The sequence below is a fragment of the Palaemon carinicauda genome, chromosome 33 (assembly GCF_036898095.1).
Source record: "Palaemon carinicauda isolate YSFRI2023 chromosome 33, ASM3689809v2, whole genome shotgun sequence".
NCBI lineage: Eukaryota > Metazoa > Arthropoda > Malacostraca > Decapoda > Palaemonidae > Palaemon > Palaemon carinicauda.
The window spans coordinates 30,282,029-30,296,847 of record NC_090757.1 but is presented as its reverse complement, the minus strand read 5'-3'; the positions used below and the strand labels follow the sequence as shown (position 1 = coordinate 30,296,847).

At 38.7% G+C, this 14,819-nt stretch overlaps 2 pseudogenes; one reads left to right on the top strand and one right to left on the bottom strand.

The window, feature by feature from the left end:
* Nucleotides 1-11,199, top strand: part of LOC137626007 (uncharacterized) — a 45,296-nt pseudogene extending 34,097 nt beyond the window's left edge.
* Nucleotides 1-14,819, bottom strand: part of LOC137625913 (uncharacterized) — a 455,952-nt pseudogene that overhangs the window by 141,047 nt on the left and 300,086 nt on the right.

The window sequence follows — 14,819 nt, the reverse complement described above, 5'->3', positions numbered from 1 at the left end:
CTCTAGCAAAGTTTGATTTAGCAACATTTATTGTTAAACTCAACCTTCTAAATCTATCAAGAAGTGCTTTAAGCTTACCAAGATGTTCCTCCCATGTGTCAGATACTACAAGAATGTCATCCAGGTAACCGTAAACCCCATCCAGATCTCTTATGACATCATTTACCATTCTCTGAAATGTGGCAGGTGCGTTGCACAAGCCAAAAGGAAGTCTTTCATATTGAAACAACCCAAAGGGAGTAATAAAAGCGGACATCTCCTTCGCCCTCCCTGAAAATGGGACTTTATATAATATCCCTTCAGCATATCGACTTGGGTTAAATATTTCGACTTACCAATGGAGTCCAGTATATCATCAATACGTGGTAGGGGATAACTGTCTTTTATGGTTACCGAATTTAATTTTCTAAAGTCTGTACATAACCTGACCTTACCATTAGACTTGGGCACTAGTAAGCAAGGAGAAGCCCAAGGAGGCTTGCTAGGCACAGCAAGTTTATGTCTCAGTAGATACTCGACCTCTTCTTGCATTACCTTCCGTTTTTCAAAATTGATTCGATAGTAGTTTTGTCTTATAGGACGAGTTCCTGGCAATAACTCGATGTGGTGAGAAATAACACTGCATTATCGGGGATTATCACTGCGTACATCTTTATACTGTCGTAGCAGATTCTCAATATCACACCGTTGCTCCTCATTTAGGTGCTGTAGATACTGGGGAAGAGATTCTAAGATTTCTTTATTAGAAAAGTCAGCCCAAGATGGGATTTCATCTAGGCCTAAAGAATTTACATCATTTAAGGTGGTGGACTTTTGTTTTACAATATCAGTGTCTCTGGAACAAAATAGAGCAGCAGAGGAATCGGCATGATATTCTTTAAGCATATTGACATGGACTAACGGAGTGCTTTTACGTCTATCTGGAGTTTTTATGATATAATTCTGATTATTTAAACGTTTCTGTATAACATAAGGGCCAGAAAACTTACTTTTAAAAGGAAAACCAGTAATGGGATAGAAGGCCAAGACTAAATCTCCCACATTTAACTTCCTATCTTTACTGATTTTATCATACCTAATTTTTATCTCTTCTTGATTTTTACACAAGTTGTTTAGAGCAAATTTATGAATCTTATTATTATTTCCCTTTAATTTCTGTAGGTACTGACTCACTGTTATAGCCTCTACGTTATACTTATCAAGTAACTTATCTTTAACTACTTGTAAAGGACCACGTACTTTATGACCATATAGCATTTCAAAAGGTGATACACCTAGAGACTCAGAAGGTACTTCCCTAATTACAAATAGTAAATAGTCTATGCCTTCATCCCAATCAGATTCAGATTCAATACAAAACTTCCTAAGCAACGACTTTAAAGTCCGATGATGCCGTTCTAATGCTCCCTGAGATTCTGGGTGATAAGGAGATGAGAGACACTGCTTTACACATAACTCATTCATAGTTTTCTGAAAAACATCACTAGTAAAATTAGTGCCCCTATCACACTGGATTTCCTGAGGAAACCCGTAAGTTGTAAATACTTTGAGTAAGTGGTTAAGAACATTTTTAGAGGAAATATTCCTGACTGGAAGTGCAATCTGAAATCATGAGGTAGGGCACATTATAGTCACAAGATATTGATTGCCTTTCTTTGTCTTTGGCAGTGGACCTACACAATCTATGATAATTCGATGGAATGGCTCATGAGGTACAATAATAGGATTCAAAGGTGCCTTTGGTATAACCTCATCAGGCTTACCGGCAATTTGACAAATATGACAATGTTTTATGGAATTTACAACATCAGCCTTCATTTTAGGCCAGAAAAAAATCATAAGCTAAACGGTTGTAAGTTTTAGTAAGTAATTCCAAAATGTGAATAAACATCATGAGCGAGCTCCAATAAATCTTTACGTAAATCATGAGGGACTACTAACTGTTCTCTGTCACTCCATGTTTCATCATTACCCAGCCTAGGAGGTCTATATAACCTGAAAAGTAAGTCATCCTTAAAGTAATACCCAGGTACCTTTTCCATTCCTTTCTCCAATGCTTGCTTATAAACACCCTTTAAAGTTGGATCTTCTCTCTGTAACTTAACAAGGCTTTTCTTGTTCATTTTTACTTTATCTGCAAGGTTAGGTACACTTACTGTCACTCGATCATTGTTAACCATACTGCGGGTCGTCACATTAACACAACCCTCCACTTCTGACTCCTTTTCATTTTCACTTTCCTCTATTATTCCAGGAGTTTCATACATTATCAGATTGGGTAACAACAGTTCTCCAGCAAGATCGTTACCAAGTAACACCTGTACATTTGGCAAGGAGAAATTCCCTTCTCTAACAGCCATTTTTACTTTACCAGTCACATACGGACAAACCATGAACACTTTTGTAAGTGGCAATAGTTTAGCGTCTGTTAAATCCCTGACTATGACATTTTCATCAAGCAATGTGAGATTTGGAACAACACTTAATTAAAATGCTTTGGTTTGAACCTGTATCCCTTAACATTCTTACTTTAATGGGTTTATCATTACTGTGCAATGATATTGTACCGTTACAAATGAATTTTTCAAACAAATTCTTATCCAGTGATACACAATGCATTGCAAACTCTTTACCAGTGTCTGATTTGTGTCCTGGGAACATCTTAACTGGAACTCTGTTTTCAGTTACTTTTCCCTTCTTACATGCAGGATTTGGACAATTGCTAATCATGTGGCCTTCCTTCTTACAATAATTGCAAAACAAACCCCTATCAGTCCTCCCATCTTTATCACCCAGCGGTTCTTCTCTATGTTGTTTTGCATTACCCAGACTGCCTTTATGTATTAATGAATAATTATCAGCCAAAACAGCTGCCTTTTTTAGATCCTTCTCTTCCTTATCAGCTATATACAACATGATATTTTGAGGGAGACGTCTCTTAAATTCCTCACTTACAATGAGATTAATTAATTCCTCATAAGTATCTACATCCTCTGAGTCAAGCCACTTCTTAAACAACCTTAATTTTTCTGCAGCAAATTCAGTCCAAGTCTTAATATGGGGCTTTACATAATTACGAAACTTTTGACGATAACCTTCACTAGTTACAGCATATGCATCTAAAACAGCTTTTTTGATTACCACATAGCTCGATTCGCCTACCAGACTACCAACAACAGTGGCAGCCTTCCCGACCAACTTAGGCTTAATAAGCCACACCCATTGTTCAAGAGGCCATTTCATGTAAGAAGCCAAGTCTTCGAAATTCTTAAAAAACACGTCAACTTCAGTCTCATCGAACTTAGGAACTAACTTGATGCATCTAGTCATATCAAATTTCATTGGTTGCCTAGCTTCTAGTTCTAATTTTCATTCTTTATTTTCCATAGCTAACCTAATTTTACTCTCTTCCACTTGCTGAGCTACACGAGCTTCATAGACTAATTTAGCTTGAACAAACTCCAATTCCTTTTGCTGTCTTTCTAATAAAGCCTGATTTTCTATTTCCAACTCTCTCTTTTTCTTCTCTAGTTCAGCATTTATGGTTTCCTTTTTCTTCTCTAGTTCAGCATTTATGGTTTCCCTTTTCGTTTGCTCTAACTGAATAGCCAGCTTCATATACTCTACATCCGACGATTTATCACCCACGTCTACGATATATTTGCTGCCCTCAGAACTATCCACTAGGTCTTCACTTATACAATGCTCTACTATGTAATTACGTACTACACCCTTCTTTGCATTAGGAGGAAGAGCTACCCCAAATCTAGCTGCTAACAACAAAAGTTCACTCTTATTAGCGACAACAATGGAAGTCAGGTGTGACTCTGGGTCACTATGAAAATAATCAACACTAAAGAGCGGCATTTTGAGTTAAGAGACGTCTACCTGTTAGTAACACCTTGTAAACAATTGTTACTTCTGAAAGTAGGATATATAGTCTACACCATATACTGTGTTAAACACTTGAAATCATAATAAATGTGCACAATGGAAACTTGGAAGCGAATTCTGAAGTTAACACCCCGGAAAAGAATGCTTCGGACAAGGATAATTAGTTATAACGAGCATTTACCGAACTACCCATGTCGACGGCCGCTAAGCGAAATATGTTACCTTAAGATTTTCCGCTGAATGCTCCAAATACAACGAAAGTGGTTAATCAGTGCTCAAGACCCGATTATAAACTATATTGGCTTAGTTACAACCGTAATTAAAGTTTAAAGACACTTAAGTCGATGGTGGCTCGCAGACAGAACAATAGAGATACCTCGTTAAATGAAAATAAAGCTTACTCTAAAAGGATTACGGTATCACTGTTGAAACATCACTGAATTACTTGCGCACTGTAACATTAAATACTCAACACATGATAATCATATCCCACGATCTGAATACAAAATGTTACGTTGAAATGGATTTGGGCAGAATTTAATTTCAAATTAAGTAGATCCCGGACACAGGCCCCCAATTGTCAAGGTTCAAGTTAAATCCACAAAATTAACAATAGGTTATATGGAAAAAACAATAAAACAATTACATTTAATTAACAAAACTTCACATATCAAAATATTACCAATTAATTAACATAACCAACATAACAAAAAAACTAAATATTCTGCCCAATGCCAAATCCAAAATATCAAATGGTATAATAACCGTACTCACAATATACAGAGAAGTTCTTTACAAGTGTTTACGAGGCAGGAGCCGGGGCGAGACACACAAGTGGCAAATAAGCCAGAGCAAAGGTAAACGTGAGGTGGGGATGGGGAGAGAGGGGGAGTTAAGAGAAAGAGACAGGAGGGGGAATCAGAAGGTAGGTTTCACAAGGATACTGGAGAGCTACATTTTAACTTAATTTCAGAATTTCGTACTTTACGAAAGAAGGTTACCATTCGTTATTCATTTAGGTATATACAATATGTACACGGATCCGTTTAATTAATGAAGAAGGCTGGTACTTTACACAGGCAAGTTTTCATACTTTGCCCTCTCCTGTAATATGAAGTTTGACTGACACCCGCTGTCCCTCATGCAACGAATCTTTGTCTCTCCCTGAAGAATGCAAGAAAAGGTAGGGTGTATTGCGTGAATACAGTCTGTGACCTTGAACGACTCGGAAAATTTCTCAAAAAATATGCTTGAATTACTCTCCTTCACAACTCTATCACTTTGTTTAGAATTTTCCTTTTTCAGTTTTACATTACTTTGGCCACTATCCCTCAGGACTCCACTGCTTTCTTGGCCCATGCATAGAAATTTGAAGTGCCAAGCGCCACAATCGCAACGTTTCCGGAAGTGAAATTTGCAGGTATCCTCATTATGATCCAACCTGCCGCATTTTATACAAGCCTTAAAATTTCTTAGCTTGTTGATTTTTAACCTAGGTTCAGGATACTTTTCACACTTGTGAATGGGATGTGAGGAGTCACCATCCTCATTACATAAAGGACACACTTTGAAAACGTTCAGTGACGGGCCTGTTTGGTAATCAACATTTGCAGCAAAACTCGTAGCTCTCTTAGGACAAAGTTCTCTTGCTCTCTGCTTAATTTTATACTGTCGTTGACTGGTTAAATACCTTTCAGTGGCTTCAAAAAATTTATCTGGTATCTGATTCAGAGATGGACTGGTTTCGTTGGTGTTATGAATTAAATGAGATTGGAAGTTCTCATTTAAACCATGCTAGGCAAAATACTGTAAAATATCCTCTGAGGTTATTTTTAAAGTGCTAATGGATCCGCAAATAGAATTAATTTTCCCAATGTACTCAAATGGTTCTGTATTGTAATCAAGTTTCAGATTCGACATTTGTTTGATGACATTGAATTTTCTAGTGACGGGAGAGGCTAAACCATTCAACAAAAGATCTCTTGCTACGTCATAAGAATGCTGTATGCTGTCCAGGGAATTTATCAAAGACAAGGCACGCCCTGAAATTTGCTGTTTCAAAAGTAAGAAATTATCGTAGTCAGAATAATTGAAACGTTTCATCGTATCTTCAAATTGCTGAAAAAACCTAATAAGATCCTCTCCCTCTTCACTTGTGAATTTAGGTAAAGGGGCAGTTGCGTTCTTAAGCATGCTGTTCAATGTGCTTCCAGAAACTTCCAGACTGGAAGGATTTGGACTGGATGTAGCCAGATGAGACAGAGTAGACAAACATTCATTGATCCTATCTTCATACTTAGAACATTTTGCAATTTCTTTATCATTTTCAGCTATGGCTTTCGTCTCATCCTCTGAGTTTAACTCCCATCTCAGGGTTCGAATGACCGAGTCGGCCTTTTCAAGCTCATCCTTGAGTCTTTTCAATTTACTAACAAGGCAGTCTCTCTCCCAAGGAGTGTTATTACCAAAACTGTCTAATTCAGAATGAATACGGTTGACCTGTCCTCGATAGTTAGCCCTAGAGCTAATCAGAAATTTCAAGTCTTTTGACATGCCTGCGATCCCCTTACAAACCTAATGAAATTAATATAATCTAGAAAGTCACAAATGACTCACTCAAAAAAAAATTGAACTAGACCTCCCGACAGAAAACTGCTCAAGGGGCACAATGAAAAGTCGTTAAGACCTCTAACTAAAAGTAACCAGTCGTTAAAAACAACCCTAAATCACCAAAACAATTTCGAATGGCCGAGCGGATAAGAAAACAAAGGACGGAGAAACGGCAACAACTAGCAAATAACCAACAAGTCCCTGTTCAGGCGCCATATGGTAAAAATTATGAATTGACAGTGAAGATTTAAACCAACAACAAAGAAAACTATTGAGTTTAATAAGTGAAATTATAAATGTTGAACTGCCATTTCTCGTCTTGAGAGGAAATCACCCGAAAAGCTGTCTTCGGATGTATGCATCACTTCCTCTCCACAGTAACTCATCTACCATATGTAAAGGACCTAAAATAATAATTAAAAAGAATATACACCTCTTGAAAAGAATCAATTTAACGTAAGAAATTAATCGACAAATTTAACGTGAAGGGAATGAAATTCAGCAAGCTAGCTTCGTGAAAACGTAAATTTCGTAAATGAACACTCGTTACTAAATAAGAAAAACAATATATAAATTACGTTCGTAGTTAATCTTAGTCGAAATGAAACTCCATTGGTTTACAAACCAAAGGCACAAGTATAATGGTAATTACAATGCTAAAATCCTTTACTTTAATTTTTTTGATGTGTTGGCGACCATAATTTAAACTATAACAAGCGTAAATTATGTCTAAGAAGCAGATCAATCCTATTGAGCCTGCATAAGGTCTCTCAACTGACTTACGTTTCTTTAGATCCTGGTCTTTCGTGGATAGTTGATAAGTCCAGTTGCTCGTGTTGCCTCTCTGAACATGAATTCCTATCGCTCGGCCTAGGTGGAGTTTATCGCTCCATGACACTTGAAAACTTCAGGGTAAAGAATTGTCAGAAAATATCCTTTCCGGACTGCTTTCTGTGTTGGTCTCTGACTCTACCCCGCTGGGAATCTGTCTTACTGGAATCTGCCCCCTGGATTCTGGACCGCTGAATATAAATACTCAAAAGGCAGAGTAAGTGGATATTTAATTGTCAAACAGTCAGTTTAAAGAACTATTCAGGCTCAATAGTAAACAAAGTCGCAAATTATCCTATAACCATAAAACAAATTACCATTCAACAAATGCCCATAGTTCCAACCACCACCAAAGTAAACAAAAGACACAATGTACTTTTCAGTACAAACAGAAATATACGAAAAGCATAAAGATATATCTTTACAACCGTACAATAAATGTAAGAATACACTGCAGATGTTTAGAATTTTGAGCATTGATGACCCAGCTGTAAAATAATTGTTTCCTTTATGATGATGACGAGGATAATGAGGACCACCGTTTAAGTGATTGCACAGTCGAATTGGCTGTACGATATTGTTTGTCACAAAGTTGCGGCAGTGGGATATAGGCTAAGAACTGGACTGTTGCTAGTGTGTGGACGATAGGTGGCCACACACAAACGTATATTAAGCATTTAAAGAGTTTTCTCTCGTGGTTTGGTGCTAAGTTTTGATAATTTTTTGCTGGGTTATGGAATATGATTGGTGTTACAGTGTTGAGTGATTTATTTTAGTTTTCCAGTGTGTTTTTTGGTAGTGTGTGGACTGTCAGTGTTGGGTATTGTAAAAGGATAGTTTCTCTGATTATTGGCGAGTTCTCGGTACCCACAAGCACAGATATTTAAAAAGTTTGTTATTTTTGTCTTAGTGTTAAGTTCATGATCAATGATAAGTGTGATTTTATTGGGTTGTGTTTAATTTTTAAGAAATATAGCTTTAAGGTTATGTTTTGTTTTACTGTCCCCTATGTTCAGTAGTCCAGTCGAAGTAAAAGTAAGGGAAAAGTTTGTGTTGTGGGATAATTTGTCTGTGATCAAGGGTATGGGAGTGAGTTGCTTTTGTGTCCATCCTGCTACAATACAACTGTCCCTCTTACAGAAACATCCAATGATACTCCTGGTAGTATGAATGCCACAAAGCATAATGCAACCATATTTACTCCAGATGCAGATTTTAAGGTCGCCAATGAAACGACATTGCACAATGAAACTCATCATGCAGCTCCATTTACGATTAATGGTACTCTTGTTGCAGAGCAACCACTTCCAAATCTGACTGGCAAGTTTTATGAAGGTTTTGTGTCACCAGGCGCTCGTTTTGAAACGCAAGAGGTATTCGCAAATTCTTCATGGGAGTTGCCCTCTCAAGATTTCTCAGATCTCAGACCAGGGGCCTCTTCAGGTGATGCACATTTGGAAACAATGGATATGCCTAGTCTAAATACCTAAATACGAGTTCATTTGAAGAGTCCCTCCAGACTATTGATAACAGTTCTTCCACAGTAACTGATGGTATTTCATTTCATGATAATGAAGGAATAGAAAATACTTTTAACCATACACTACAAGAAAATTCTCATCTTGATGCAAATGTGTCCACAGCCCAGACCAATATATCTAGCCAGTCTCCTGATGTCACAACTTCGAAAACTACCACTCAGCAATCTACTGTAATAGCTACATCAGGAGATCCAGCAATAGATGTTTCCAAAGTGCCTAGTGAACAAAAAGAGTTAGATATGAAAGAAGTGACTGTATTGGAAGATAAGTCTTCCTCATCAGTTAAGACAACCTTAACGAGTACAACTCAGCAGAAAATTAATGAAGAACAAAATAATCCAAAAATTTATGAAGGAGGGACACAAGAAAGCATTTCCGATGACACAAAGGCCTTAAGCCCTCATTCTAATGAAAGTAGAATTCATGATAATAATAATGATGGTTTGCCAATAATCATTGATACCATTCTCGATACTAGCTCTGATTTAGGAATGATTGGAATTATAGCTGATTCAGGCAATTCTAGTTCTCATGAATTGTCAACAAAAGCGAATGAATCTTTGGTTGTTAGTGGGGCAGAAGAAAACCACACTAGAGATTTTTATGAAGAAACTTTGACAACCCCTCTGTCCTCAATGTCTCCTCAGCTAAAAGTTAATTGTATGGAAGGTTGGTTAAAAATGTCTGTAATATACAGTACTGTAATTAAGTTTTTGGTTATTGTTTGTAATTTGTTTACATTTTGTTTAGCCTATTCACATGGACATTATGCTTCAACGTATGTTATATATTACATTAAAATTTCTAGTTTTTATATGTCCAATTCATTGAATTCTCATTTTCTTAGAGAATTTTACTTTACCAGTTATGGGTTACTTTATTGAAATGGGTTCCAGGATCCCTTACACTGCTCGATGCAACTCCATTCCAGATTGTTCTGATGGATCGGATGAATTACAATGTGTTGAAAATAACTGTTTTGATAATTTCAAGGTAAAAGAAAAATTGGTTATTTAGTTTTGTGGACTGTTTTAGCTGTCACCATTGATTGAGATTTTAGTTTGGATTACATAAAGTTTGAAGACTTTTTCTGTAGGGGATTTTCAGTTTGATATAATAAAAACTTTTCTTTTAACAGTGTAGAGACAATGAGTGCATTGAAAGACAGTATTTCTGTGATGGTATAGCTAATTGTCGTGATGGAGACGATGAAGTGAATTGTGGTAAGATCTAAATTTTCTATGTCCTTTTTTTCTACTGTACTTTCATTATTTAGGTTTGTGCTATTTCAAGAAAAAGTCATAAAATAATCTATATCATATTTCGTTGGATAAGAGCTTTTCCTTTTGTAAAATGCAGGCTCTATAAAAGAAATGTCTTACCTTTGTTAAGGTTCTAGATTTTTTATCTCTTTGTCTTTATCACAAGCAATTAGATGTTAACTTATAATTGTTCCCATACTAACAAAACTTCCACTATTTATGTGGATATAACTTCTAGCGCAGCTGGAAGGCAGTCATTAAATTTTAAGTGTGAGGTGGCAACCCTACCTAACCAGTGGGTAGGTAGGGGGATGGTTTGGGGCTACCAGCCACCTATATCTACTCGCAGTTCAATTAACCACATCACTTTTTACTTTTGGCTAGTCGAGAGCAGACGTCTCCTCTCTCTCCGTTCAAGGTTTAGCCACTTACCACTATTTCTTTACGCTCATTCTTTTCTTTACAGATGTGACTTGTGTTTCTATGCGAAGCACCATTGCAGAGTAATGTGGTGGTTCCAGATATCGATATTCGTTTTGCAGAGTTATCGGAAGGATTCCTCTGCTTTGATGACTCCTCTTGGGGTTACCTTTCCCATTCGCGTGGTGGGTTTATTTGTTCCCCCTTGGATGGGAGGAACTTTTAATCCTCAATTTATTTTTTCCGCAGTTCTTCATGACAACATCGGGTGGGAAGTTGGTGGCTGTGGCTACGGCTGACATCTTAGCTGTTGATTAGGTCTACTCCCATTCGCCCTTCCTTTGACTTCTGATGACAACGAGTCTTCTCTCCTTGCCGATCTTGTTGTCTCCCATCATTCAGCAATTTTTCTCTCTCTCCATACAGGCAATGTTTCAGCGCGTATGCAGCTTCCGCCTGTTGAGGATTGCGAGATCAAGGACAATCGTTTACCAACGGCTTGCAAGACAATTGCCGAATCACCGTATTTTGTTCTCCTTAACGATCGCAGGGGCAAGACTCATCACCTTGTCTTCTTGGTCGGTCAAGATGTCGTTCGCAACATTCCAATGATGCAATCAGAATTTTATTCTGTTCAATGATCCGCAAGGGTTAGACTCATCGTCTCATCTTCCTTGTCGGTCAGGATGTCGTTGCCTGACAATCCATTGATAAGTTCAGAATTTATTCTGTTCAATGTTCGCAGGGGCGAGACTCATCGCCTTGTCATCCTGTTCGGTCAGGTTGTCGTTCGCGACAATCAAATGGTAGGCACCTATTAGGGTGTCTTTTGTGACGATCATTGATAACCACAGTTATCGTAGGTTATCATGATCTCGGCGTTCTTCTTCTTGTGGAAGAACGCCTGTTCGGCTTCCCTTTCGTGAGATTACGCCGGCAGAATTCCCGTTAGGGAAATCCCTTCAGGGACAACTCAGTATTAAGCCTTGGCTTTCTTCTCCAGCAACACTTTGTTAATCATCCTTGGAGATAGAACTCGTTGTAAGGAAACAGAGTGCTGCTCGGAGATTTGCCTCCAAGTGTAAGATGTTCTCCTTCTGAGGAAGAGTCTTTTTACAACTTTTGCGCATGTTTGCGCTCACACTCAAGATCCTGAGTTATACACTCACGGATGCGAGCTCACAATGCTCGTGGTCTCGAGCGCTTTATGGTCTTGATCACGAGCTAGACGCTTGTGATCGTGAACCAGACACTCAAGTTAACGCTTAGGCTCATGCTCGTGGGTTACATGCTAGTGATCACGAGCGAGACACTTGTAACCTCGATTGCGACCCTATTCATTCTTCAATCTTTGGGAATGCACGATCGCGCTCACGCTGACGAATGAGGCGCTTATAATCATGCTCACGCCGATGAGCGAGACACTCATGTTCGCTCACATTTACGAGTGAGACGCTCACGATCGCGCTCATGCTCTCGAGCGAAACACTCACGTTTGCGCTCAAGCTCACGATTGTGAGTTACACTCTTGGTCATGAGCAAGACGCTCGTGGCATGTGCCTCTGCTAGACACTCTCAAGCGAGATGTTCTCAAGCGAGATGCTCTCACTTTTGTGTGAAATACTCAGGCTCTCAAGCGAGACGCTCTTGCTTTCGTGCTAGACGCTCACGCTCTTATTCGGGACTCGTGCAGAAAGCTCGCGCTCTTATGCAAGACGCTCACACTCTCGTATGAGATGCTCATGCTTTTAACCCTTTTACCCCCAAAGGACGTACTGGTACATTTCACAAAAGCCATCCCTTTACCTCCATGGACGTACCGGTACGTCCTTGCAAAAAAATGGTATAAATATTTTTTCATATTTTGATAATTTTTTTGAGAAAATTCAGGCATTTTCCAAGAGAATGAGGCCAACCTGACCTCTCTATGACAAAAATTAAGGCTATTACTGCAATTTAAAAAAAATATACTGCAAAATGTGCTGGGAAAAAAAATAACCCCCATGGGGGTTAAGGGTTGGAAATTTCCAAATAGCCTGGGGGTGAAAGGGTTATTAGATATCTTGCACTCATGAGCAAGAAGCTCTCGTGTGAGGAGCTGATGCTCGATGCAAGACGCTCTCGCTCTTGTGCGAGGCACTCACGTAGTAGACGCTTACAATCATGAACAGGACTCTCATGAGTTCACACGAGGGGTTTATTCAAGACCTAGAATGAGGCTGTCATGATCATGAGCACAGTCTCAAGTGAAACGATCCTGACCAATTCGTTAGATTTTGGATTATCCAGATCTCTGATTTGTCGGCTACCAATCGCAGTTTTTCAACGGGTAGACTATCATGGTTGCTTATCAATCACACTGTTCACTGTTTTTATTTTCACCAGCTAGTCATTCATTGTCCTACACGGCGGTAGTGGGTCGTTTTCGCTTGCTGGCCATTTTGCTGCCTGACGTTCACTAGTCAGTCTAGTGATCACCATAAGCCAACTCCATTCTAGGCTTCTAGTTCACCAGCATCTTCCTGAGAGGGAGCTGCTCTAGAGATCACTCTCCTTGACGGCATAGATAGTGTCTCATCACTCTTGGGCTATTACTACTGTACTTAGTTAGACCCTGCAGAGTTGATGGAATAACAGTTTTTTCCTTCTGGGAACCTAAGATTACTCCGTTCATTAGGTGACGGGGATAATTCGCTAGCGCAAGGCTCATTGTCCCCCCCCCCCCTGCTCTTTGAAGAGCCGTTTAAAATGTCATTCATTTTTTGTATGTAGTCATTTTAAACGACTCCTCAAAATTTACCAAAGTTGGTGACCCAGACCTTTACAATATTACTAAACCCGAAGATAAAATCACCAGATTTCTTAGAACACTAAAACAAACCAAAGCAATAGGTGAAAATACGTATCAAGACCTTTTTGTAACAGGATCTACATATGGACTTATGTACGGACTACCAAAGATACACAAAGAAGGAATTCCTTTGAGACCCATCCTTTCCTCCATTAACACTGCTAGCTATAAACTCGCCAAATTTCTTGTCCCTTTACTCCAACCACTGACTCACAACAAATACACATTAATAAACTCGGCCTCCTTTAAAGATGACATTATCACGCAGGACTCGGATCTGTACATGGCGAGCTTTGACGTGGAATCTCTGTTTACAAATGTTCCCGTTGTCGAGACTATCAACATCATTTTAGACAGGCTATTTCCCACTGACGATTGCTTGTACAACAATTTTAATAGAACTCAATTCAAGTTGCTTTTAGAATTAGCCGTGCTGGATACGCCCTTTGTTTTTAATAATACGATTTTTAAGCAGACTGAGGGGATGGCCATGTGAAGCCCTCTGGGTCCTACTTTTGCCAACATATTTATGTGCTTCCTGGAGGAGCGAGCTTTAGATGTATGCCCACCTAATTTCCGCCCACTCTTTTATAGACGCTACATCGATGACACTTTCACCTTGTTCAGATGTAATTACCATGCTGATACCTTTCTTGAGTATTTAAACAACCAACACCATAACATTAGATTTACGGTTGAAACAGAGATACAGAATTCACTTCCGTTCCTTGATGTGAGGATATCCAAGGACGAGTCTGGCTTTCATGCTGGTATTTATAGAAAGAGCACCTTTACTGGCCTGGGGACCAATTTTTATAGCTCATGTTTTTTTAACTTCAAACTGAATTCCGTGTCAACTCTCCTCCATAGAGCCATCAATTTGACATCAAGCTGGTCTACCTTTCATACTGAAGTGACTTTCCTTGCGGATTACTTCAAGGATAATTATTTCCCTCCAGCAATTTTTCAAAGATTCCTTAATAAGCTACTTAATCTAAGCTCCGTATGTTTGCTAGATTTTCCTTTCTCCATAATAATAAATTTAGGAAAAAATGCATCAACCTATTCAATGAGCAATTGCCTGCCCTTGATTTGAAACTAATTCCCATAAATCCCCGAACTATCTGCTCGCTCTTCCAAGTCAAGCATAAGATCAGCCCCCTGTTTGCCTCCGGTGTCGTTTATAAGTATAATTGTCCCAGATGTGATCTTGGCACTTACATCGGTTGCACCAGGAGGCTGCTAAAAGTCCGAATTTCCTCTCATCAAGGAATTAGCTATTGAACAGGTTGTCGACTATCAAATCCAAAACAATCTAACATAAGAAATCACAGTAAAAGTTGCAAAACACACATAGATACCAGTCATTTTAATATTGTAGGAAGAATCCGACATAGAGACGAGCTAACC